Genomic DNA, 7505 nt, shown 5'->3' with positions numbered 1-7505 from the left:
CTACATGGGTTATCTGGTGGTTCATGGAGTTGCTCCCCCAATCTGTAGGCATTGACTTCAGGCTTACAGAGAATTTTTTTTTTTTTTTTTTTTTTTTTTTTGCAGTACGCAGGCCTCTCACTGCTGCGGTCTCTCCCGTTGTGTAGCACAGGCTCTGGACGCGCAGGCTCAGCAGCCATGGCTCACGGGCCCAACCGCTCCACGGCATGTGGGATCTTCCCGGGCCGGGGCACGAACCCGTGTCCCCTGCATCGGCAGGCGGACTCTCAACCACTGCGCCACCAGGGAAGCCCTGACTTCAAGCTTATAAAGGAACAATTCTGTATCCACAAAGTGTCCATTCAGCCACATCTGGAGATACAAGACTCTGAGGGCTGTGTATAGAGAGAACCAAGACAAAACTTGACAACCAAGATTTTTAAAATTCTGCCCAATTGGGTCACCTGCAGTCGGGCCAGATAGTCCTCTTACCACAGCTGCAACCTGAGTCCTGCTCTCTGCTTGGCCCCTCCAAGTACTTTCTAACCTTGGCAAAGGGTCCAGAGGTCATCCCTTCCTTACATCTTAGGCCATGTAGAGGTTAAGCATACATTTCTTCCTGTCTGTAAATCCTCTCAATGATTAGTTTTTCTCTCTAATGGCAGTACTCTGTGTGCTGTATACTCACTCACCAGCCACAACCAGGCACATAAAGGAACGGGCCAGGGCTTCCCTGGTGGCGCAGTGGTTGGGGGTCCGCCTGCCGATGCAGGGGACACGGGTTCGTGTCCCGGTCCAGGAAGATCCCACATGCCGCGGAGCGGCTGGGCCCGTGAGCCATGGCCACTGAGCCTGCGCGTCCGGAGCCTGTGCTCCGCAACGGGAGAGGTGGTAGCAGTGAGAGGCCCGCATACCACAGGGAAGGAAGAAAGAAAAAAAAAAAGAAAGGGGCCAGCTAAGTGTGGTGAGAATGCCCACACTCCACATACCTTATACCTTCTGAGCTGAGGTCTTGCATCTCCCATCAATTATCTGAAAGGACAGATAGGTGGGATTCTTACTGTTTGAACTGAAACCTCGAACCTTTGAAGACCATGTTGGACAGAGTATTTTTTAATGGTTCACCAACACTATACTGTCTTATACAACTACAGCCCCTTACAAAGCACTTAACAATTTTTCTTTTAGCAAAAATGATCTTAGGGGGCTTCTAGTCTAACACCTTAATTTTCTAAATGAGAAAAATAAGGCTCAAGGAATAAACTAGCTTGCCCAAGGACAGAGAGAGTTGACAAGAGTCATTTCTTTAAGTATTCAAAAATCATTTATTGATTGAGTATCTACAACCCTATTCTTGCAATGCATGGATGTACAGTTTCTCACATTTTGACCTCTCTGAAATCTGGCTGAGTCTTAGAGTTGCTGTGCGCCGGGCATTGACTTTCCACAAGCATCAAAACTTGCAGAGCGAGTGTCACCATCTGAGAAAAAAATCACGAAGACAATAATGGAGCAGTCTTTTAAGAAATACTGCTTCACTGATGCACTTGATGACACAGACCATGATAGTGTGTGGAAAAATGTATGTACTGGCAACTTTCACTGGAAATTTATACTGGAGATTTGGATTCTGAGTGAGAAGTTGTTTCAGGAATAGCTCAACCGATTTATTTTTGCTATGTATGATAAATCTAAAAGAGCTCTTCTATATATTAAGATTAAAAGCCGAAAGTGACAAGAAGGCATCGTCCCATAGCATAAATGGTGGCATTTTTTTTCATACGTACGTAAAATGATGGTGTATCTTACAGTTGATGTCATGCTAGTCAATGAGATATGGTATATTCCTGGCTCTCTTCTAGATGCCAGATATTCAGCAAAGAAAAAAAGACATAAAGCTTCTGAAGCTTAAATTCCAGGAGGATAATCAAAAGAAACAAACAAGGAAAAGATCAAGTAGTGAGTAGTAAGGGCTGTGTGGGGAATTAGCATTAGGTGATGTTCAAGAGAGAGATTGGGTGGCTTCTTTAAGTGATCAAGTTTCTCACCCCATGGAGGTGACTTTAAGCGCAAGAAGTAATGATACCAGGTGGGTGGAAGATCCAGGACTAGAAGAGTCTCCTGAACACCAGCACCTTTGCCAACATACCTCCGCAGGCTGACAGTATAATTACAGTGACAAGGCCCATTCACAGTTCTTTTTCACTTTGGAGGCACAATTCTTATTTCAAAGTGTATGTGGACTTTAGCGCAAACTACTCCTTCTTCTCGTCATTTTAAATGGAGCTGTCTTAGATGGCTGGTGTTTTATGCATTAAAATACACTGGGAACTTCCCTCGTGGTCCAGTGGTTAAGCCTCCGTACTCCCAATGCAGGGGGCCCAGGTTCGATTCCTGGTCGGGGAACTAGATCCCACATGCGTGCCACAACTAAAGGAGCCGCATGCCACAACTAAGACCTGGCACAGCCAAATAAATAAATAAATAAATATTTTTAAAATAATAATAAAATAAACACATTGAACTTTTTATGTAATAAGTGACCTTAGGAGAATGAATCTTGAAAATCCCTGTGAGATGCAAGAAGAAAGGAGGGAAGGAAAGAAGGAAGGAAGAATGGTAGGAGATGGAGAGAGAAAGAGAAGGAAAGAAAAAGAGGGAGGGAGGGAGGAAGGGAGAATAACACACTTAACATCAAATGTCCTGTCAAAACATTTGCCAAAGCTTTAAATAATTAGACAAAACTGATATCAGAATTGAAGACTATCAATTTGGAGTTTGGAAAGAAGAATAATTGACCTCATCGGCTTTTTATTCTTTTCTTGATTGATTGCTGTTTAGATGGTAGCTATTTAAAACCAGAATGTTTATAAAAGAATGACTGAAAGGTTCTTGGTCAGTAATTTAGTTTTAAAATATCAGAGATTCCAAAAACTGAAATCCCAAAAACAAGCCTACAAAAAAAAAGTGATAAAATAAAAGCTCCTGAAACATTGGGATTAAAAAATAATAAAATGTTAATAAAAAAGACAAACAAGGTAACTCCTAGGATAGATTAAAATTCAGACAGCATGACACTAAAATGGTAAAAGCTATTAGAGATACGTAAGCACTAAGAGAATTAACTGGTTTTTATCTTAAATAGCTTTATGCTTAAAAGTTTATCTTGAACCCTAAACAATGGCATTTCAATTTTTTTAAAGAAAAAACAAAAGTTTCATTCATTTTACCTGTAATAAATATTTACTCTGTCTTTATTATGTACTAAGAACTCTTTGTAATATGCCAAGAACTAACTCTTGGTTGGTTGTAGAACTCATTGTAATATGCCAAGTTCAGCTGACACAAAATAAAAGCAATTGCAAACAGGTTATTAATAATTTAAGACCTAAAATCTGAGGGATAAACTGGTACCTATGTCCTTCCCATTGAGCATGCAAGAAAATTGGTCTCAAGTTTCCCAACTACAGACATTAAGTGGCAGTCCCTTAGGTTCATGCCTCTGAAACATGATAAGAATAAATATGAAAGGGCTTTCTGGAAAATGCCCAAGGGTACAAACGGCAATCAATCCACTGAACACAGCTGCTCCCCACCTCCTTCCACCCATTACAAATTGATGCTTCAGCTTTTATTTCCATCATTATAACCACTTTGGTGAATGAGATATTTGTGCCAATGTGTGGAGGACAACCTTACGGGCCAATAAATCTTTCTGGGAGCCAATAATGGCTGAGTACTTTATTTCAAAGTGGAGGATTAGGAAACTGATCAATTATATTCTGATGAAGGCCCATCAAACATAACTGTGTCCAAGCAAACACAGAAAGGATTCTTCCTCAATTTCCTCGATTTCAGAGTGAGAAAGAGATGGGAGTGTCTGTAAATAGATCCGTTTCTCTAAATACACCTAGCAAATAACACCCAAGGCAGACAAGAATAATTCAACTAGATGACTCTGTTGTTAAAACATATATGTGTGCCTCTGTCTTATAAGGTATGAAATAGTTACCTTCATCCTTATGCCAAAAAGAATCCTTCTTGTTCCCTCGATCTGAAGCCTAGCAGTTTCCTTGAAAATCTTACCTGTGAGAATAAAATGCTATGTGTGACTGACTGCAATGTAAGTGGAGAAAAAGTGTTCTAACCACTGTCTGGGTCATCATTCATTCTAAGCTTCATCTGTCATCTTCTCTACAGAGCTAATCAATTCCCTTCATCTCAGATAAATAATCTCCTGTCAAGAAAACATTACTGCTAGGAGTATCAAGTTTTCCAATTAACCTTGTATATGTAAAGTTACTTCAAAAACCATCACAATGAAAGCGCTACACTGATATACTGGAGGAGAATCTTCAACTATATAATATTTTTTGCTGTGGCAGTATACTTTTTGCTAATTGAGGTAATTAAATCTCACAGGTAAAAGTTACATCTGAGAGACATAATAAAATGATTCTCTTGTTTAGCGATGAAAAATAAACCAACCTTATCAAAACTTCTGAATCATTTGCAAGAGACATTATCAAGCTCAATAAGTGGATATAGATTTAAATCAGCATTTGGAAATGTTTCTCAGTTGATATTAATTCTTTTATAATAAATAATTGATTGCTCAGAAACTGTAAAAATTTTGTAATTAACAAAGATCTTAATTATTCCCACCACAAAAAAGAAATGGTGTTAGTTAACAGTATGGTGCTATGTCCTATTGCAATATATAGATGTATCAAATCAACATGTTGTACACCTTGAAGTTACACAAGGTTACATGTCAATTATATCAATAAATTAAATAAATAAATAAACAAATAATAAATATTTTAAAATTTAAAAAGCCAAACTCGTAAAAAACAGGGAGCAGAATGGTGGTTACCAGGGCTTGGGATGAAGATGGGGTGGGCACTGGCGGGATGTTTTTTAAGGGTACAAACTTGCAAAGAGTAGATATGTAAGTCTTAGAGCTCTAACGCACAGCATGGTGACTATGGTCAACAATACTGTATTACAAGCTTCAAAGTTGCTAAGAGACTAGATCTTGTTATCACCACAAAAATATAACTGGAAAAATCCCTAAACAACACTCTTATAAATAACCCATTAGTCCGGAAGGAAATAAAATGGAAAATTGTAAAATACTTTGAATTTAATGAAAACAACATCTCAAAATTTGGGGAGCCTCTTAAAGTAGTGTATATAGAGAAATGTGTCACATTCACTTTTTTTTTTTTGCGGTTACGCGGGCCTCTCACTGTTGTGGCCTCTCCCGTTGCAAAGCACAGGCTCTGGACGCACAGGCTCAGCAGCCATGGCTCACGGGCCCAGCCGCTCCGCGGCATGTGGGATCTTCCCAGACTGGGGCACGAACCCGTGTCCCCTGCATCGGCAGGCGGACTGTCAACCACTGCGCCACCAGGGAAGCCCCACATTCACTTTTATATATTAGAAAAGAAGAAAGGCCTCAAATCAATGATCTAAGCTTCCACCTCAGAAGAAACTAGAAAAATAAGAGCAAATTAAACCAAAACAAGTGTCAGGAAGGAAATATAAAGATAAGAGCAGACTCAAATAGTATTGACAACAGAGGAAAAAACAATAGAGAAAAATCAATAAAACCAAAAGCAGGTTCTTTGAAAAATTCAATTAATGACATAAACTTCCAGCCAAGCTTATCAAGAAAAGAAGTGAGGAGCCGCAAATTACTGATATCAGGAATTAAAGAGGATACATCACTACAGTTCCCACAAATATTACAAAGATAAATAAGGAGCTAGTATTAATAACTTTATAGCAATAAACCACAAATCAGAAAAAACAAATTACTTAGACACAAACTACCAATGCTTACACAAGAAGAAAAAGATAACCTGAACAGCCCCATATCTATTAATAAATTCAATAAAATCAATTTATAGTTAAAGATATTTGAACAAAGAAAACTCAAGACTTAGATGGCTTCATAGGCAAATTCTATCACACATTTATGGAAAAAAATAGCATCAATTTTAGACAAATTTCTGGAAAATAAAAAGGGAGGGAACATTTTGTTTAACATTTGAAAATTTGGTTTTAACATTTGAAAATCAATAAGTGTAATTCACCATATCAGCAAACTGAAGAAGAAAATTCATCTGATCATCTCAGTAGATGGAGAGTAAGCACTTGATAATATTCAGAGCATGTTGGAAAAACCCACAGATAACATCATACTTAATAGTGAATGCCTTCCCCCTGAGGTCTGGAACAGGCTAGGATATCCACCCTTATCACTCTAAATTATATTTACTTAATAATTTAATAAGGTAATAATTAATAAGGCCAATTTAGTAAGGAACAAGAAAAATAAATATAAGCTATTTAGATTCAAAGGAATAAATAAAACTGTCCCCATGTACAATTATAACATGATTGTCTACATGAAAACTCCAAGGAAACACGGAAAAATCTACTAGGATGCAAGATCAATGTAAAAAATCAATTATACTTGTATATACTAAAAATCAATTTTCAACAAAGATGCCATGTCAATCCAATGTAGAAAAGCTAGTCAACATTGTCCATTGCTGGAGAAATTGGACATCCATATGCAAGCAAATGAATGAATGAATCCTTGACCCCTACCTCACACCATATAAAAATGTAACTTGAAATGATCATGTACCCAAATGTAAAGCCAAAAACTGTGAAATTTCTAGAAAATGTTTGTGAGGTTCATCAGGCTAAAATTTCTTAGATAGAACACAGCACAAACCAAAAAAGAAAAAAAAAGAATTAGACTTCATCAAAATTAAACACTTCTTTTCCTCAAAAGATAATGTTTAAGGAACACAAAATAAGCCACAGACTGAGGGGAAATATTTGCAAAATACATATTTTTTTAAAAAACCTGACATCTAGAATATATAGCTCTCACAACTCAATTGACAGCTGCTGAGCACCAGGAACTGAAACTTGGCAGCCTTCCTCGAATGGAGTAGGCATGGAGGAAATTACCTGCTAAAGAATCCTGGAAACCTGTATGGGAGTCTTGGCCGGTTTGGCACCCTTGCTGCAGAAGACCATCTTCTACTGTGTGGAACCCATTCCAACAGCGACACCATGTGGCAGTGAGAAGCAAATGCAAACCAAAGAGGTTCTGGAAGCTGATTGAATATCTGGGGGACTGTGTCAAGCCCCCAGAACTGACGATGACTTCAAAGACTGGAGATTATGGATTTCCGCTAATTATTCAGATGTGTATTCCAATTAAAAAATTAATTGGAAAATAAAAGTTACAATTGTACCTTGAGTCTGCAAAGCATTTCACATTAGATGTTACCATAAGTGGCATAACTATGGTAACTTGAACTGTATCTCTACAATTTAAACTTATGAGAACTTGTATTAGTTTTCCATTGCTACCATAACAAATGATCACAAAGCGAGTGACTTAAGTTTATCTTACAGTTCCACAGGTCATAAGTCTGACGTGGGTCTCACCAGGCTAAAACCAAGCTGTTGGCTTCAGCCCTGTTCCTTTCTAGAGG

The sequence above is a fragment of the Phocoena phocoena genome, chromosome 11 (assembly GCF_963924675.1).
Source record: "Phocoena phocoena chromosome 11, mPhoPho1.1, whole genome shotgun sequence".
In the NCBI taxonomy this organism is placed as follows: Eukaryota; Metazoa; Chordata; class Mammalia; order Artiodactyla; family Phocoenidae; genus Phocoena; species Phocoena phocoena.
The sequence above is the reverse complement of the archived record's forward strand: the minus strand, read 5'-3'. Positions refer to the sequence as shown.